This window comes from Neoarius graeffei, chromosome 9 (assembly GCF_027579695.1).
Source record: "Neoarius graeffei isolate fNeoGra1 chromosome 9, fNeoGra1.pri, whole genome shotgun sequence".
Classification (NCBI taxonomy): Eukaryota; Metazoa; Chordata; class Actinopteri; order Siluriformes; family Ariidae; genus Neoarius; species Neoarius graeffei.
The window spans coordinates 85349287-85369749 of NC_083577.1; the positions used below are offsets into that span (position 1 = coordinate 85349287).

Consider the following 20463-nt stretch of genomic DNA (forward strand, 5'->3'; position numbering starts at 1 on the left):
AAGTCATATCTAGCAAACAGGCAACAGTTTATTTCTATTGGTGTTCATAAATCATCCACTGCTACTGTTGCTCAAGGTGTGCCTCAGGGTTCTGTCCTTGGTCCCCTTCTTTTTATATTATATGTTTCTCCTATAGGCCAGATTATTCGTAACCATGGCCTTAACTTTCATTGTTATGCTGATGATATTCAAATCTACATCACTATCACCCCTTCCATAGCCTCTGTTCAGCTAAGGACTTGCATCACTGACCTCAAGCAGTGGCTGCATAAGAACTGCCTTAAACTTAATGCTGGCAAAACGCAGGTTCTATTAGTAGGTACCAAAAGACAGGTTCTGAATTTCTCCAGTTTTACTGTTGATGTTGATGGCGTGTCTATTCATCCTTCCCAAGTTATAAAAAAACCTTGGAGTTCTCTTTGACTCCACCCTTACGTTTGAACCCCATCTTAAACTAATTACTAAGAATGCTTTCTTTCACCTCTGCAATATTGCACGTCTCCGCCCTTTTCTTTTGGAAACTGATGCCAATATGTTGGTCACTGCATTTATTATTTCTCGTCTTGATTATTGCAATTCTCTCTTTTATGTTCTCCCTGCCACATTGCTCAATCGCCTGCAGTACATCCAAAACTCAGCAGCTAGAGTCCTCACATTCACCAAGCGCACTGCTCACATCACTCCTGTTTTACAGCAACTGCACTGGTTGCCAGTTATCTCTCGGATCAAATACAAAATCTTGCTTTTAACCTATAAAGCTCTTCATGGTTTCTCCCCTTCCTATCTCAGTGAGCTAATTCATTTGTACTGTCCCTCCCGCTCCCTCAGATCTTCTGTCTGTGGACTTCTGACTGTTCCTCGTTTTAAATTGGCATCTATGGGTGGCAGATCATTCAGTGTTGCTGCTCCTAAACTTTGGAACTCGTTACCACAATCACTCCGTGACTGTTCCACTCTCTCTTCCTTCAAAGCCAACTTGAAAACTTTTCTCTTTACCTCACACTATTCTTCCTAATTTTTTTTTTTTTGGTGGTAACTCTTTTGTAAAGCGTCCTTGGGTTTGTGAAAGGCGCTATATAAATTGAAATTATTATTATTATTATTTATCTACGGTATAGACATTCCTGTTTTTGATGGTGATCCCCTTCAAGTCAGATCCTTTATCAAAGCATTTGAGCAAGGAATAGAGACCAAAACGGAGAACATGCAGGACAGGCTTTATTATTTGGAGCAATTTACAGCTGGTCAGCCCAGAATCTTAGTGCCGAGTTGTACCGTATGCACGAGTCCACAAACCGCATATGGAGAAGCAAAAAGGCAGCTGGAGTGGAATTTTGGAAACAGATACCCTGTCCGCACTAGGGATTTTGTACCGATACGATGCTACTTTCGTACCGCAACACCTGTCCACACTAGCAACTATACACTAGCAACTATACCGTACGATATGGATGGCAGCCGTGCATAGTCACTTGAAAATGCATCTTTGTCCACTTCGTAGGGGTCGATTCCCCCAATCAAGGCCAGTTTGGCTGCATACCGTTGTCGTGAGATGTCATCTAATGTATCTATATACTTCTGTTTGCTTGATTTTGCCGACCTTGATCTTTATTTTAGAAAACTGACTATATAACTTCATAAATTCGTCCGAGATAACGTAGCCGGTAATGGCGATGGTCCGTTTTGTTTGACCCACAAGATGGCGTCTGGAGGGCGTTCCCCAGAATGCCGTGACGTCAGTGAAAACTATGTATACCGGTATCGGTACGAAACCCACAAATGTATGGGTTTGGTACCGGTACAGTATCAGTACTGTAGCGCTTCGCTGTAGTGTGGACAGATGAAGCGGTTCTGTATCGATACAAATATAATGCGCATGCACAAAGTCACACACCTCAATCGATGTCTTCGCTGAATAAAATAGTGAAGAACGGAGATTCATTTGTTTCTTTCTCAACTGCCTCGCGCGGTTTATACAATTCGACTGAATAAATGACCACCAGAAATACAGACTGTACACTGACAACAAAAAGCACACACACGTTGTTTCATCCGTACGGAAGCCGAGAGAGGCCCTTCATATAATCCTTTTTTTTATTCACCTTGTTATCCCGAGATAACGACATAATTAATTCAGGATCTCGAGAAAACAACACAACTAATTCGAGATCTTGAGAAAACAAAACCGTTATTTCATGATCTCGAGTAAACAGCTGAGAAATGGTTCATTCAGGTGCGCCAAGAGACTTGTGATATGCTGACTTTGGGGCTATTTCTCATTCTGTATAGACGCAACTTTGGTCATTAGAATGTCTGGAATAATCGATCACCTAATAAGGCAATATTTTGATCAGGGGTTGACACAGGGAGAGATTGCATTAAGTCTTTTAATAAGGGATAATTTCAAAATTAGTCCGCGGCACCTCCGCAGAAGACTGGCCCGGCTTCGCCTCTACCGACGGAGGTACAGTGATCCAGCTGAGATCATGAAATAATTGTTTTGTTTTCTCGAGATCTCGAAATAACGGATGCCATATATTCTTGGAAGGAAGTTACGCGGTAACCACGGAAACATTTCGCGCACGCACATTTCAACTACCGTGAAAGAAAACCGCAAACATTTCTCGCTAGTGTGGACAGATACACTAAACTGTACCGGTATACTTTGTATCGATACAGTTATACCACTTTCGTACCGGTATAAGTGTGAACACAGCAAGAGTGAAAATAACATCTGCTTTCGTAAACAAGGCTTTGAATTGGTCAGTCTTGAAGTCTGATGATGCTTCAGCTTTACGGTCTTGCACATTCTTCTTAAAGGTCCCATGGCATGAAATTTTCACTTTCTGAGGTTTTTTAACGTTAAAATGAGTTCCTCTGACCTTCTTAAGTCACCCCAGTGGCTAGAAATTTCATAATGTGTAAACCAAACTATGCCCAACACTTGAGAATGGCGCGTCAAAACGGCGCGTTGATAAACTCTTCCCTTTACTACGTCAGCAAGGGAGATGATCCCCACGCCCCCCCTCTGGATTCCCACCCACTGTATGGATTGCCCCGCCCAGCTCAAAAGTTGCCACCAAACATGGAAGTTGTGCTGTACATGGATGTGACAACACAGAAAGGAGTCTGTTTTTACTGCCGATGGGAGAGCCCCTGAAGACGCAGTGGCTTAATTTTATTTACTCCAATAATACGCCGTCGAGTCTACCTAAGACGGTGTATGTTTGTCGGAAGCATTTTCCTGATGAATGTTTCCACAACTTGGGACAGTACAGGGCAGGTTTTATACATCAACTGTCACTGAAGCCTGGGTCCGTACCAAGCATCCCTGCCGCATCAGCCACAAACACCGAACAAGTAAGTGTATAACTGTTAAGTCGTTTTGCCGTGTTTTAAAATCGGTGCCACGTTAGCCTTGCAATGGCTACATTAGCTGTGCAGCTAACCGCTTCCTGCAGTTAGCCAGGTACTCTGCGCTACAAAACCAAAAAGCATGCAGCATGCTCTGTTATAATAGCCAATCAAAACAGTTTTTACAAACACACCCACATTCTTTTTTTTAAGTCACTCGTTCATTTTATTTGTTTGTTTGTTCAGTAAAAACCCAAACATTTGTTGAATTTATTTTATTTCCTCGCGTCGCACCTTAATGACGTCAGCGCGCGGTATTTTTCCCTTCGCGGTTTGTTCCTTCTCTCTCGCCATAGTAAGACACCCACATCCGCTTGTTCTGACCCACTGGAGGTAGCGTCACAGTGCTGTTAGCCAATCAGAGGTAACGCGTTTACATGTCATGAATATTAATGATAAGACCCGCCCCCACCCTCTACCCTTCCCCGCCTCCTGCTTCTCATTAGCAAAACGACGCACTGGGAAAAGCGCTGAAATGGGGCTTTCTCCCAGGAGGCTATATCTACGTGCCGAGGGTTCATTTCGAGAAAGGCTGCGGATATAACATCCGGAAACCTCCACGAGCCCGTTTAAAGCATCAACAAACCACCATGCCATGGGACCTTTAAGAAGCTGTTTTAACACAATGGATGAAGCTGGTTTTATCGATGAGCTGGAAAATTCGACCAACATGAGAATTCTTGTTTCAGAATTGCCTTTCAGACTTCGTGATAAGTGGCGAATGATAGTCTGTGATATCAGAGAGAGTCGCAGAGCAAGATTTAAAGACCTTCTTGACTTCCTTGAAAGGCAAATGAGGGCTGCACTAGATCCAGTCTACAGCGAGAATCAGAACCCAAAAGAAAAGGTTGCTTTGAAACCAGCAAAATCAAATTTATTTTTTTTTTAAAACAATGTCTTTATTGGATTTTCATTTTCCAAAAAGACACAAGAACAAATAACAGCAAAGTGTGCAAAATGGCGTAAAAAAAAAAAAAGTACAAACACACATCGTCAGATCAAATTTTGTCGTACTATACACACTTGCTCCATACAACCATATCAACGAAACAGAAACGTGGCGGTCCGGGGGTTTCCCCGATGAAGGCACATTATCATGAGTCCACAAAAAGTACAGCATCATATAGTCCAGAGAGCAGGAGGAAAAGAAACTCGGACGTGCAGAGGGTGCACCTAAACTGTTCCAGGCTCGTCCAACAGATGCGACAAATCCTTGTCCTTCATGTAAGTGATAAAACAACCCCATACATTTTGAAATCCGTCCTGTCTGTCCTTAAGAGTGTAAGAAAATTTTTCCAGAGGTAACCGAGAGGTCAGTTCTCTAAACCACACAGCAATAGCGGGTTTACCAAAGCTTTTCCATGATAAGGCTGTTGTCCTTTTTGCTTGTAGGGAGCACATATTTATAAACATTTTTTCATGATGCTTTATTCTACACTACCGTTCAAAAGTTTGGGGTCACCCAGACAATTTTGTGTTTTCCATGAAAAGTCACACTTTTATTTCCCACCATAAGTTGTAAAATGAATAGAAAATATAGTCGAGACATTTTTCTGGCCATTTTGAGCATTTAATCGACCCCACAAATGTGATGCTCCAGAAACTCAATCTGCTCAAAGGAAGGTCAGTTTTATCAAATCAAATCAAGTTTATTTGTATAGCGCTTTTAACAATAAACATTGTCGCAAAGCAGCTTTACAGAATTTGAACGACTTAAAACATGAGCTAATTTTATCCCTAATCTATCCCCAATGAGCAAGCCTGTGGCGACGGTGGGAAGGAAAAACTCCCTCAGACGACATGAGGAAGAAACCTCGAGAGGAACCAGACTCAAAAGGGAACCCATCCTCATTTGGGCAACAACAGACTGCCTGACTATAATATTAACAGTTTTAACAGGTATAACCCTCAACTGTCCTCATGGGGCCGTCCTTCACAGGAGCGGTGCGATAAAACTCCGACCAGACACAGGGCACCAGGATGGATCAAGCAGGTCCGAGGGGCAGAAGAGGCCAGCATCTCAATCCCAGGATCAACATGTAACTCAGAGGGACAGATTGGGGGGGGAGAGAGAGAAAGAAAACACACGTTGTTAGGTATGCCCTAAAAATGACAAGTATTAAATCTGTGTGGTAGACTCTCAGAGACGAGAGTCTTTACATCAGGCATAACACACAACAATGGCATGTTAATATGGTAAAAAATATCATGACCTGCTCTGGCTGGATGCTTGATTGGGTGATGGGAGCACACTCCTCAGCAATGATGAGATGCAGATGGGACCCTTAGGGCTGGCCAAGACAATTCAGTTACATTTCACCGGGTCTGGGACATGCGACAGAATGTCTGACGGCCGATTCCCTGCAGGCTATGATAGCCAGTCGAGGTCTCCACCCTCTCCACCAAAAGATTTCCTGTTGACTCCATGTAACTCAGAGGGACAGATTTGGGGTGGGTGGGGAGGGAAAGAAAACACAGGTTGTTAGGTATGCCCAATGTCACCTGAATAAGTAGGAACAGTATACATATTGCACCGAGTACAAGCAGGGACTCCGGCAACTAACTATGACAGCATAACTAAAAGGGGAGAGCCAGAAGGTAACACAGGCATGAAGGGCCCCGGGACATAAAGCAGCAGCCACTACACCGTCAACAAACTCGAGTGAGCAAGCGAGTGGGGACTGACAGCATCCATACATCCCAGTTTACCAAAACACTCTGTCTGAGGACCCTCCAGATCTACTCCTTTACCTCATAAACACCATAGTTATAGGCTGAAAACACACAGTTTTCAGTTTTATAGCTTCTCTAAAGAGCTCAACTGTTTTCAGCTGTGCTAACATGATTGTACAAGGGTTTTCTAATCATCCATTAGCCTTCTGAGGCAATGAGCAAACACATTGTACCATTAGAACACTGGAGTGAGAGTTGCTGGAAATGGGCCTCTATACACCTATGGAGATATTGCACCAAAAACCAGACATTTGCAGCTTGAATAGTCATTTACCACATTAGCAATGTATAGAGTGGATTTCTGATTAGTTTAAAGTGATCTTCATTGAAAAGAACAGTGCTTTTCTTTCAAAAATAAGGACATTTCAAAGTGACCCCAAACTTTTGAACAGTAGTGTATGTCCCTCTGGATAAAGACCTAGCAGAAAGAGCCTAGGTTCCAGTTCTAATCTAATTGAGAGAATCTCCTGTATAGACAGTCTAACCTCCTCCCAAAACTCCCTCACTTTTGGATACTGCCAGAGGCATGCCCCTTTTCCACCAAAGCAGTTCCAGGGCTGGTTCGGGGCCAGTGCTTAGTTTGGAACCGGGTTTTCTGTTTCCACTGACAAAGAACTGGCTCTGGGGCCAGAAAAACCGGTTCCAGGCTAGCACCAACTCTCTGCTGGGCCAGAGGAAAGAACCGCTTACGTCAGCGGGGGGGCGGAGTTGTTAAGACCAGCAACAATAACAAGACCGCGAAAGATCGCCGTTTTAAAGCGACGAGAAGCAGCAGCTGTACAAACGCGAAGTCATCCATTATTATTGTTGTTGTTGCTGCTGCTGCTTCTTCCGTGTTGTTTTTGCTTCGATGTTCGCGCCAAGGTTTATGCAAACGTAGTGACGTAACTGACGTATACAGCGACGTAATGACGTGGCTTCCCTTAGCACCGCGAGCTATGGAAAAGCAAACTGGTTCTCAGCTGGTTTGCAAGTTGAACGAGTTGTGAACCAGCACCAGGACCGGCCCCGAACCAGCCCTGGAACTGATTTGGTGGAAAAGGGGTAGCAGTGAAATAAAGTGCCCTTATCTACCCCACATCTATTGCATGTGTCTGGGATATTTGAGTTAAATTTGTTTAATTTTGCTGGAGTAATATACACCCTCATTAACCAGTTATATTGTAGGAGTCTTAAGGGGTGTTCACACGGCACATATTTGCATCGATGCTGCACCGATGTATTTTGTTGCGATATATCTTACACCGGTGTAAATTTTGTGGAGCGTTCACACGTCACAACCCTGCTTACTAGAGAGAAGCGTGTTAGCACCGGTGCAGCCCCACTTGTGTTCACATGGCAGTTTTTGCGACCGTGCTATACGATAGTAATAATGCGGAAATGAAATATGCGCGAAAATGTACTTCCTTTTCCCGGTTGTCATGGCATCACCAAGCGCCGGGAAAACAACGTGGATGAAGACACCAGTGTTGCCAGATACTGCTGACGTTTTCCAGCCCGAAATATGTTCAAATCCGCCAAAATGCACTTAAAACTGCCCAATCTGGCAACGCTGGAAGACATGCAGTTCTGTTGTTGTTGTTGATATTCGCCATTTTGGAAGCGCAAAATACCAGGATGCAAATTATGCAATGCTCGTATGTAATCAACTCTCCTCACGCGTAGCGAGTCTACCCCTGTAGCGTTCAGACGTCCCATTTTATATCGGTGCCGCCCCGCAAACTAGCATTTACTCCGGAGTAAATTTCTTAAACCACCTCCCGAGCAGGGTTAGATTTGCACCGGTTTAAGCAGCTTTCAGGGGCTACACCAGTATAACTTTGTACCGTGTGAACGCTCTACCGGGGCAGCCCCGGTGCTACACCGGAGTAAAAGTTGCCGTGTGAACACCCCTTTAGGCGTGTATTGCCTGTCCTTGTCTGGGCTACTTTACATGCGTTGCGCCAATGTTCCAGTGATGGTTCCTCCTGTAGATCTGTTTTCCATGCATTAAGTTTAGACTCAGAAGAGTCAGGAGAACAGTCTTGCAGCAAATTATAAAATTCAGAGACGATGCCCTTTCCAAAAGGATTTTTTGTAAGAATTTTCTCCAGTATTGTTAGTGGGGGGCGAACCATATAACGGGCTTGATTTGTTTTGATAAAGTTCCTTACCTGAAGATATTTTAAAAAAAATGTTTGTGAGGGATATTATATTTTCTAATTAACTCCTCAAAAGTTAAAATATTCCCATTGTTATCATAAATATCTTTTATTTATTTTATCCCTCTGTCTGCCCATACTTTGAAACCAGCATCGGCTCTCCCTGGTCTGAAAGAGCTGTTGCCCCAAATTGGGCTGAAGTAAAAAAGGGAAGGAGGAACTTTTAAGTATTTTCGAACGTCTTGCCAAACTCCGATCATGTGCAAAATCAACTTTTAAAACTAAAAGCAGCAGCTCTGTGGCTCCAGTGTCCGAACAGGCCAGAACACTGCAAAAAATAAAAATCTTAGGAAGTTTGTCTATTTTCAAGTCAAAACATCTAGCCACCCTTATTATAAGACATAATTGCCGAACAAGCAAAACCTCATTTAGCTAGAAAGGCTAGTTTTTAGACAGTCCATCTTGAAAATCTTGTATAGATAGTTTTCACATGACATCACAGAGTCGGGGATTCCCTAGTGGTGGCCATCTTGCGGGTCAAGCTTGCCGTACGGGTCACTGAGCACACATTTGTAACGCGCGAGTACAAAGTCTTCAAAAGAACCCAAGCAGGCTATGGTGCACACCTGTTGTATTCACGGCTGTCGTAATAGGACAGATGATGAAGTCAAGTGGAGCTTTTATGGAATTCCCACTGTACGGGAGCACGAAGGCGAGCAAACAAAGAAACTCGGCATACAAAGGAGAAATCGATGGCTTGCAAGAATCAACCGCAAGGATTATCAGCCTTCCAAACACAGCAAAGTCTGCTCCGATCATTTTATAAGTGGTAAGTTGTTTAAATAAACAATCAATTGCAAATCCGTTACAGTCCATGAAACAGGAAATATAAGGATGAGAAAAAAACAGTTTAAATCGTAAAGCTGCGCACATTTGCGCAGTCCTGCACACCGCTCGGGCTGCGCAAATGTGCGCAGCTTTGCGATTTAAACTGTTTTTTTCTCATCCTTATACTTCCGGTTTCATGGACTGTAACGGATTTGCTTATTTAGTAATTTTAATACAGAATTTACTTTGAAATTATAATCAGACACTCCAATGCCCCTCCTAAAAAAAAAAATCGGATCTGCACGATTCAGGCGGCATCCGCCAAAAGGCGTGCTGTGAATATATAAAGTTGTATATATCAGACAGCCTTTACAGTTTGATGAAGTCAGTTTCAGGCTTTGGCAGTTTCAGGCTTTGGCAGCCCTGCATAGTCACTTGAAAATGTATCTTTGTCCACTTCGTAGGGGTCGATTCCCCCAATCAAGGCCAGTTTGGCTGCATACCGTTGTCGTGAGATGTCGTCTAATGTATCTATATACTTCTGTTTGCTTGATTTTGCCGACATTGATCTTTATTTTAGAAAACTGACTATATAACTTCATAAATTTGTCCGAGATAACGTAGCCGGTAATGGCGATGGTCCGTTTTGTTTGCCCCGCAAGATGGCGGCTGGAGGGCGTTCCCCGGAATGCCGTGACGTCAGTGAAAACTATCTATCGACAAAATGTCTTGAAAAAGTCTTATTTGGAGCACCTTTGAAAATAAAACAAGTTTTTTTTAAAACAAGTAAGTACATTTTGGACATTTGTCAAATGCGGTTCGTCTTGTTTCAAGAAAAAAAACAAAGTATGCTTGTTTTGGGAATAAATGAACTTTACTGAAATCTTTGAATCTTTCATTACAATTCAGCTCCACCTTACAGATCCTCAGTTTACTGCGACTGTTTTCTCAGTCATTCAGAGTGAGCTCCTTCTAGATGCTGTACAGACTCTAGACCGGACAAGTGCCTACAAAAAGGCTATGAGTGAGTGGAGGGCGTTTTAGTGACGTCTTTTTGGAATGCTGTGAGTTAAGTTCAGTGGGTTTTTTTTTTTTGTTTGTTTGTTTGCTTGTTTGTTTGGTTTTATTGTGCCTGATCTTGTAAACCCCTCGTACACTGCACTGTTGCTTTGGCGTTGTGTAAGCACTGCAGTGGTGGCTGCTGGTTTTTGAAACAGGGGAAGCCCATTTTACGCATTCATCGTAAAACCTGTAGGCCGGATATCAAAGCATAGAAAGGTGTGCCCCATTAGCACAGTGAACTAGACAACCCTACCTAGTGGCAGAAAGTATTTTTGCTTGTACATTTCATGTTATAGTCTGGCTTGCCAGGCTAGTGCCTCATATCCTTAATCAAAAATATCAAACATCCAAAAATCACTGGCTATTCAACGAAGAGCCTTGAACATCATACCCTGATATGCAACACAGAGTCTTTAACACAACACCCAGCTGTGCAACACATCCTTGAACAACATCTGCAACACAGTCTGGAAATTCATAACCAGGTAGGCTATGCAACACACAGAACCTTGAATATTATACCCAGGTATAACCTATAACACAGAGCCCACCATTCTCTTAACATTACTGAACAATATACACACTTCACATTCATGAACATGAACACTATTTATACACAAATTCTGCCCTCCGCTCCTTTTCCAGAAAATGGTCTGTGACCCTGTCATACCCCAGCTGGTTGTGCTTTCCAGAGACTTCACCAATTTCTGTTAGCAGCTAGCACTGCAGATCCCAATAAGGCTCAAGCTAGCCTACAGCCAGATTGAACTACAAATGAAATAAACGAGTGAATTCGCGAATGATCAAACTGATAGAATGGATGAAAGTTAACGGAGCACAACGAGTAATATTTACATTTATTTACAGAGTAATGTACAGAGACATCAATGAGAAGAAACGTTTATATGAAAAGAAATTCGGACAGCACTTTGGCACACGACTACACTTTCTCGACATCCGCTAGGGACTGACTGATCATGCTTCCGTGTTCCTCGCCGACGCCGAAGTACAGAGCCCGCCCTCCTCATGTCTTTCAAACACTACCTCCAATAATCCTTCATCAGCCCGGCTTCTTGTCCCTCCCACTGTCTCGTTTAGTCCCAGAGAAGCCCGGCTTCCCTGGAAGTGACGATTTTGTCGATTTTAACCAATAACTAGCCGAAATTGGCTGTTCAGAGCCCTCTCATAGACTGCAACGGATACCCGGCTGCCAGCCATAGAGCCCATTGAAATAAGAAAGGTTATAGCCAGTGTTGCCAGATTGGGTGGTTTTAAGTGCATTTTGGCGGGTTTTGAACATATTTTGGCTGGAAAACGTCAGCAGTATCTGGCAACGCTGGTTACAGCCTGGCAGCAAAGGTGATTCTCGTAGCGAACTGCAAGTTCGTCAGACATCACTCAAATAAGTTACAGGATAGTTATGAACGTAAATACAATCTTGGGCATATATTATGTTATGCAAGTTATTGTTTTAATGAGAATTCAACGTCGTAGACGCCGCAGTTTGGGGAGAGAATTTTAGGGGAAGCTCGGCTTCCCTTGTTGTCTCTGAGAAATCACCCCTGAAGCACTCTAAGTCAAAATGCGTAGACTTTTTTATTATTATTATTTATTTATTTATTTTTGGTGCCTGAAGTCCTGGGGAAGTGGAATCTTAAGAGCTGTTTTAATGTTTGAATGTTGAAATGGGGGGAAAAAAAATAAACTTCTTGCAATGCTACACGTGTCGTCAACTTGATAGTCTCTGGTCTCATATCTAGAGTATTTTACTAATTACAGGTCACAAAAGGAGAATCTTTTAAGCTAGCAATGCTTAGTTGTAGAATTTAACAATCCTAATATTAGTATATTTATCTTAAATTCAGTTTTCACTGCTAAGACTTTGTCATGAATTTAAGTGAAATACCCTTAAAATGAAATAAATAAAAATGACTTGAATGGCTAAATGTAAGAAGTACGATCTTGTTATAAGAACTATTTTGATTATTTTGAGTTAATCAGATCTCGTATAATAAGTTCCCCAATCTTATTTTGGAATTATTTCATCTAAAAACAGGTTAGATTTTTCATCTTACTTTAAGTCATGTTGGCTACTTCTGTGTGAATGTGAGAATGAGGAATAAAAGCACATTCTATTCTAAAATGTGAACATGTGAATGTCCCATGTGACCATAACGACTCATGTGACTGCAACCAGACAATTGTTTGATGGATAAATACCTCAGTGCACATGGACTATCGCTTCAGTTCCCTCAAGAATTTTGTGGTGAAAGAAGCTCCTCTCCAAGGAACGAAGATGCAGAGATTCAACATTCAACAGGCATTGGAAATGATCCTGGATGGAGCAAACCCTTGCGACTCGGATGGAGAAGACATCAACCTTCAGGTGGATTCAGACTCACACTAACAGCCACATTTCCATAACAAAATGAGTGTCCACAGGAGGGACTTGGGGCCAATTGGCCCTCTTGTGGGTTTTCTAGGTAAAAAGGCCAAATGGCCCCTCTCTGGGACTTCTAGTTAAGAAATCTTACCAAGTCAAATCTGACTAGTTCCATTGGCAGATTTTTTTCACCTGATTCAAGCAAATATGCTTTGTTTTAATCTTTTATTTCTTATTTTTGAAAGGCCATTTTTTTGCAGTGTAGCAAACAGAAATTGGATCATAACCAGTTAAGTCATGAAGCTGGAAATGCTGTTCAAATTCTGTGCTTGTTTTGCAACAAAATGCACTCAGTGGATAAATGTGAGTCTTTCAAACAGAAATCCAATAAAGAAAAGATAGAATTCCTCAAGAATAGAGGTTTGTGCTTTGGTTGCTTGAAAAAAGGGCACACGAGTAAGAACTGTCTGAAACGTCTGTCACGCCACACCTGTAACAAAAATCACCCTACTGTTCTGCACATAAAGAATTTCCACCTCAAGCTGAACCTAAAGAACAAATGCTCTCGTGTCTTTAGATGCTGGGAACCATAATGGGGCCGGGTCAAAAGAATGTGCACGGTCTGTCGTTCCAGTGAAAGTGAAGTTGGACAAAGGAACCAAGATTGTGGAGACGCATGCCTTTCTTGATCCTGGCAGCTCTGTAACATTTTGCACTGAAGCGCTGATGATGCAGCTAAATGCAGAAAGTGACAGAAAGTGGAAATATTGCGTAGGACGATGGGGCAGGAAAAGCCTGTGAGTAGTTATAAGCTGTCTGGATTGGAAGTGGCTGCTCTAAAAGAAAAGGAGTATCTGAGGCTACCCGATGCGTATAGAGGATGTGCAGTCACGTGACCCATCCGTGTTTACTCCGCCATATTGGACAGCTTCAGGATTGTTTAGCTTGTGCGAGCGTAATGGATCCAGGCAGTAATCCCCAAGAAAATTCGGAAAATACCCCATCTACATCGCGCGATTACTTGTCTAAGTTTGTTCAGCATCTTGAAGGTGACGTGAGGCAGCGTTACGTGGAAAAGTGTTCCAGGTTTGGGATTGCAGATCTGTACAACTTGCCACAATCCTTGTTCAGGGAAATTCAGAGCTGCGGTGCCGGCGATTTGCCCGATCTGGCCTACCACGACATTTACAATTTTCTTGTTAATCGTGTTACACTGGCAAAGCCCTCAAAGCTTACAAGAGCCCGGAAGCTTATAAATATTTTGTTGCGGGATGGGTATCCCAACTATACCTCTGGAAGGTTCCGAAGAAGAATGTCTACTTGATAACCTCACGGGTAAGTGGCATTAAGACGTTTATCATAAAGAGACTATGCAGGACGTTTTATCGTAAGAATGTTCGAAATCTAAACTCAGTTCCAGATAATGACAGGGTTGTAAATATGTATGTTTTTGTCTGAAAAAAAAAATCACAAATCACCGACTATGCAGTTATCATTCAATCCGAAAATCAACTTAACAGATGTACTAGGAGTATTGAATTAGAAGATTACACCTACCTGATATGAAGTGTTCACTACAAATTCAGCTGGTAGAACTGGGGTACCAGTTTTCTCTTCGCACAGCGGACACCCATTTTGCTTGTCTCTCCTCGTCTGCGGGGAATCTATAAAATGACAGACCCTCCTTTTGGCCCTGTCTGTTGGTACAACCAAATGCTGAACAAGATATAACCATTCTCGAAAGATCTACTCCGACACACTTGATAATTAGAACGGGTTCGTCTAAGTTCTATGCCGTCCAAGATGGCAGATAAACAAATATCACATGACCTTGTGACGTCACGTGCACGCTCGCTCTATAGACCCTTTTCAGTCACGTGATCTTCGTAAACGCAACCGCCATTTTGGACATGTAGTGGACTTCGGCTCGAATCGGTTTGAATGCGAGGAAGGCGACAAACGAAAAACATAAAAGAAAAAGGAGCGAGATGCAGAAAACACCTTCACTATCCAGCGACGTAGGGCATTTACAGGGCGAGCAGAGGGAGAGGTATTTGCAAAAATTGAGGTTAGCAGGCTCAGAGAACGACGTTTACCTGCTTCCACCAGGATTGTTCACTGACGTACGGAAGTACACCAAGCCCTCGTCTTTACCTGACTTCGGCCCACATGATCTGTATACCTATGTCATTAAAAACCCATCGCCATGCACAGGTATTGATCTGAAAACTCTTGTTTTGAACACTTATTTGTAGGCAGTGCTTAATTTGTAAAGTGGGAGGTCCCGGAGCGCAGAGGATGAGCGGCTCCGGTGCGGAAAAAAAGAGGGGGGGGAGGGGGGCGTGGCGTTGCGCTTCTGGGCATGTTTTGTAATAACACTGCAAATTAAGTTCATCTGCAGATATTTTGTGGATGTCGTTTCATGAGAGAAATCACCAACAAGGCAGATATCAAAATCAGACATTAACACTAAATAAACTTGCATTTTTTAATTTAATTATTTGTTGTTGTTTTTTTTGTTACATAGTCAAAAGAGGTGTCGGATCACCGGATCCAGTGTAAATAGCTGCCGGAGCCAACGCCCGAGGTTCCGGAGCGCGCTCCGGCTTGCTCCCCCTCAAATTAAGCGCTGTTTGTAGGACACTGCCTCTGATCAGTCCTACAGTCTACCAACAGCAAAGGAACACAACGCTAGCTAATGTCGTTAGCTAATAGCTACTACAGAAGAACAAAGAGGTTACAATGGGTTATTTTAGCCTATTTGGTTACACACTCGCCGCCACAGAATGTTAACAGCAATGTAATGCCTTTTCTGGCTAATTTTATTCGTCTTACCTCCAACAAAGCGGTCACTGCACAAGCGCTGGTATGCCGAGGGCTGCCAATCTTTCCTGTTTATGGCCGCTATCCATCTTCTCCGTCGGTCAGCATCTACCGGGATCCGATAAAATGATATCCCTTGCCTTGTTTGTTGATGGTTACTACATCCAGGTGCACAACAATATAGTGGCATGATGGAAGTCTTGCTGAAAGTAAAAACTTTCTTTGCTGCCGTTCCTCAATGCTGGCTGTGGTAAACTACTGGTAGTACACGTCCAAAATGGCGGCCGCGTTTGTCGTGACGTCACGTGAAAAGGGTCCATACTCAAAAGTCCATCCCTGTCACTAAAGAAAATGTTCCGAAAGAGGAAGACTTAAGAAAATGGCCTTACCTGAGTGATGTTGAATTGACACCAATAGATGCAAGTATTGGGCTGCTGATTGGTGTGAACACTCCTAAAGCACTAGAGCCCTGGAGAGTGGTGAACAGTCAGTGCGTTTACACACGCACAGAGAAAATCGAATTTCTACCGTAGCTCGACTGAAATCGAAGTTCTAAATGCCATGGAAACACCTTAGCTCGGCTGAAATCGAACCGAACTGGATTTCTCGTAATCGAGCTACGCGACCTAGATTATGCGATTGTAGCCGAGCTACTTAGTGCATGTAAACCCTATCGAGCTACGTAGTCGAGCTACTTACTTCAGCACTGCCCCTTCCGGAAGTGACGAGTGACGAGACCACAAGCGGGAAACACAACAGCCTCGGTTGGCATGACAACAGTAGTAGAAACGTGCACTTCTGGAGCAATGAGGAGACAGAGTTCATGCTCATTCAGCTTAAGGAGCTGAATATATATCAGGTGGGCAGAAAAAAGTGATACCCCTGTTTAATCAAGAATAACTCAAAAACTAAGCTATGCATACAAACTAAATTTGGTACATGTCATGAGCAGCTAGTTTTAGTCAAGTGGTGAAATTTTCAGCCAAAAATATTCATTAACGCAGGAATAATGAGGAAATACAAAATTCAGGTAAAAAAAATGCAATGCCAGACGTTCTTATTGTGTCATCCAGTGCATCTACCAGTGCGTCTGCTGCCTGATGATGTAACGTCTGCGCGTGGCAGTCCCTATAACCTAAACATTCTGAACAGCCTGGTTTTGGAGCATTTGATTTTGTAAAGCCCTTGAGAGAAGTCATGGTTTTGAGTGAAGAAGATAAAGCTGTTGTTAAGGCCTGTGTGGAAGAGAAAGGCTGGGGTGCTAAGCGGCTAATAAAGGAGTTCCCTAGGAAACAGTGGAGCATTGCTACTCTTAGGTGGATTAAAAGAATTAAAGAAACTGGTTCCACAGATAGGAAGCCAGGCAGTGGACGACCTCGAACAGCTACAACTGATGATAACAAGGCCCGAGTTGAGGAGCTCATCGCATCCCAGGAGGACCAGCCAGGGTCACATAAATCTCAAAGACAAATTGCGCACGATTTGAACATCAGTCGTACTTCTGTTAGAACCATTACTAAGGAACTTAATTTGAAACCATTCAAGAGAATCAGGGTTTCAAGACGTGATACTAACGTGAAACAGAAGCGAAAGACTCGCAGCCGGAATTTAAACGACAGGTATTCAGCCAAGGATGTAAGACGGATGGTGTTTACGGATGAAAAGGATTTTACGTATGAAGTTGCACGCAATAGACAGAACGATAGGGTTTATGGAAGAAAGAAGAATGACATTCCTCCCACAAGACTCTACCATGAAACTTCAAGGTTTACCAAGAAAGTCATGGTGTCGGCTGGTGTGTCTTGGAATGGAAGAACTAACATCCACTTTATCGATACGAACAAAGTGAAGGTGAACTCTCAATCTTACATGCAGCTGTTGGAAAACGGACTTCTGCCGGATTGCAGACAACTCTATCCAGACGACACGTACATTTTTCAGCAGGATGGGGCCACCTCGCATACAAGCCGCGTTACCCAGGAATACCTAGAACAGAACACTCCAATGTTCATAAAAAAGGATGAGTGGCCCCCACAGTCACCTGACTTGAATCCAATGGACTACAGTGTTTGGGATTCGTTATCCGAAAAAGTTTATGCCGGAAGGACGGAAAAGTTCACAGAACAGGAACTGAAGGACGAGATAATAGAAAAGTGGGATGAAATATCAGTTGCTGAAATTCGAAAGTCCATATCTTCCTGGAAAAAGAGACTTCGATTGGTTGATTCCGAGGATGGAGGCCATATCGACCATCTTCTCGATTAAAGCCGTGGTAAGTAAATAATAATAAGTCAACGTTTGGCATTGCATTTTTTTTACCTGAATTTTGTATTTCTTCATTATTCCTGTGTTAATGAATATTTTTGGCTGAAAATTTCACCACTTGACTAAAACTAGCTGCTCATGACATGTACCAAATTTAGTTTGTATGCATAGCCTAGTTTTTGAGTTATTCTTGATTAAACAGGGGTATCACTTTTTTCTGCCCACCTGATATATATATATATATATATATATATATATATATATATATATATATATATATATAATCTCGATGTTGCTGTCCTCGTCGTCGTTCTTCTTGTGAACACGGAACTGATAACTTTGTTTATACTCTTGAATAGCTCTTCTTCATAACGACAACCGGAAGTGTACCAACATGATGGGGCATGTAGCGCCACCTGTGGCTCGGGCGCACAATGCACCTCACACAGTAGCTCGATTTCCTTGTGTGCATGTAGGATTGGATTTCTCTGGCACCCCTGCTGGGACCCTTAGCTCGATTACCGACAGTAGCTCGATTTGGATGTGCATGTAAACGCACTGAGTGAGGGTAGTGGGCCCTATGCTGTACAGACTCGTCTTGGGTGGGTCATCAATGGGCCTCTTGGCCATGTTAACGATGGTGACGGGCATGCTGCTGCCTCAGTCCAGGTCAATCGCATCTCCATAGGCAACTTGGAAGAAATGTTGGTTAGACAGTACAACCAAGATTTTGTGGAAGAGCATTGTAACGAACGTGCAGAAATGTCTGTGGAAGATAAACAGTTTATGGACATAATGTCAAAGTCAGCTGTTCTTAAAGATGGACATTATCACTTGAAATTACCTTTTCGTAAGTGTGACATAAGAATGCCCAACAACAAACGTGGCCCAGCAGAGGGCGCAGTACCTGCTGAAAAAGTTTCAAAGAGACCAGTCATTTTTTAATGAATGCAAAGAGTTCATGCATAGTGTTGGTGCAGAAGGACATTCGGAGCTCATACCACAAGATCAGCTGGAACAGGAAGAGGGAAAGGTGTGGTATATACCTCACCATGGGGTCTACCACCCCCGCAAGAAGACACTGCGTGTTGTGTATGATCGTGCCTCAACTTTTGCTGGAACTTCACTGAACAAAGAGCTCCTACAAGGGCAAGATTTGACTAAAGGCCAATTTATGCTGACAACGCAGTCCTCGCAGATAGCGTCGCAGACAGTGTCTGCGTAGCCCCCCCCACCTTCGCAGATGCTCTGCGCGCACCTCCCAAAAATTGTGACCACCGCAGAAGCCTCGCAGACAAGAGGGCTCTCATTGGTCCACTCTACATCCGCTGTACACGCACTTCCGCTTCCCTGCTTTCCCGGTTTGTTTTGTTTTCACGACCGCCATTTTTAAAAACACGAGCGAAGATGGAGCAGCACGAAGAGTGGTTGATCGAGGAAGTGAGGAAGTACGTACATCTATACGACTCCAGTTCTAGTCATTATAAGTAACCGGAGGATAAACACTCCACTAACCACACCCACCAACTACTCCTAGCGATTTCGCGACTTCGTGCCCCCTTGTGTTGTGGCGGTGAATAACATCGCGCACGGCTATTACTCCCCGCTCAACGATAAATTACAACTGTCTGTGAAAAGCTATCTGCGAAAGCCTTGTCGCAAGAGCATGCAGAGGCCTTAACACCTTGCTTGGTGTGCTCATTCGTTTTCGCCAATACTGAAAGTCGCGAGAATCTTGATTTACTCATGAATGAAATTTAAGTTTTGAAATTTGCCAGAATCGCCGTACTGCAGGTTTACAGTGCATGTACATGTCGTAACCCTCTTCAACTGAAACATGAAGACTGATGTCATCCCTGCCATTCACATCACGACAGCATCAAAATTAGCCTCCTGGCTAACACCGGCATATTTACAGAAACATTCATTTAATGTGTGCCGTCCTCATGAATGAATGAATGAACTCGTGCTGTTATTCCGACCTGTCTTGTCATACAGTCACCTAAGGGTTTATTATTGAGTATTTTTGTCCTTGATAATTATTGTTTTGCTTGTTTGTTGTTCTTGTTCTGTTGTTCTGGTTATTTATTGTCCTATGTATTTACTTATTACTGTTTGTGTGTGTGTGTGTATATTTATTTATTTATTTATTTATTTATTTTTTGCATGTCTCAAACTGTTGCGTATTTGTACTTTATGTAGTCCTGTGTATCAAGTGGTACACCACAGTGTGAAAGAAACGTTCCTTTAGCTTATAGTAGTCGCAATGACGGCGTGGCGCTGCTCTGATGACCCTCCCGTACGTCTGTCTGGGAGAGCAGCAGGTTTTCATTTGGCCTTTAAAGGTGTTTAAAAGCGTTGACACACAACTAGTGCCGATTCAAGAATAAGTAACACATTTACAGAATATATTGTTAATTTTGTGCGGCGTTGAGATTAGGGACGGCGAAAACTTAAAAAAAAAATCTTGAGCGACCACCGAGCCTCATTAGCCGGTTAAAGTCGGTTAACCTACGAGTTTAAACAGGGATGCAAACGGCGCGCCTTTTAGCGGATGCCGCCTTTTCATGGCTGAATCGTGCAAAGATCCGATTTTTTTTGGGGGGGGGGGGCGTTGGAGTGTCTGAATAATTTCATCAGAGTAAATTCTGTATGCTCAAAGGAAAGCAATCGGATCTGCACGATTCAGCCGTGAAAAAGTCGGCATCTGCGCCTTTAGTTTGTGTGGAGAGATCTGATCTGCAATAACATGCATTGTTGGCTACAGACCGAAACATACTTTCAGAATGCACTGGCCAAGGCAGGACTAAACTC

General features: G+C 43.0%; 1 protein-coding gene across 2 annotated transcripts in view; it reads left to right on the forward strand.

Annotated features, from left to right (window-relative positions):
- The window catches only part of gsk3ba (glycogen synthase kinase 3 beta, genome duplicate a), a 190243-nt gene that overhangs the window by 154347 nt on the left and 15433 nt on the right, over nt 1–20463 (forward strand). The window lies entirely within an intron of this gene.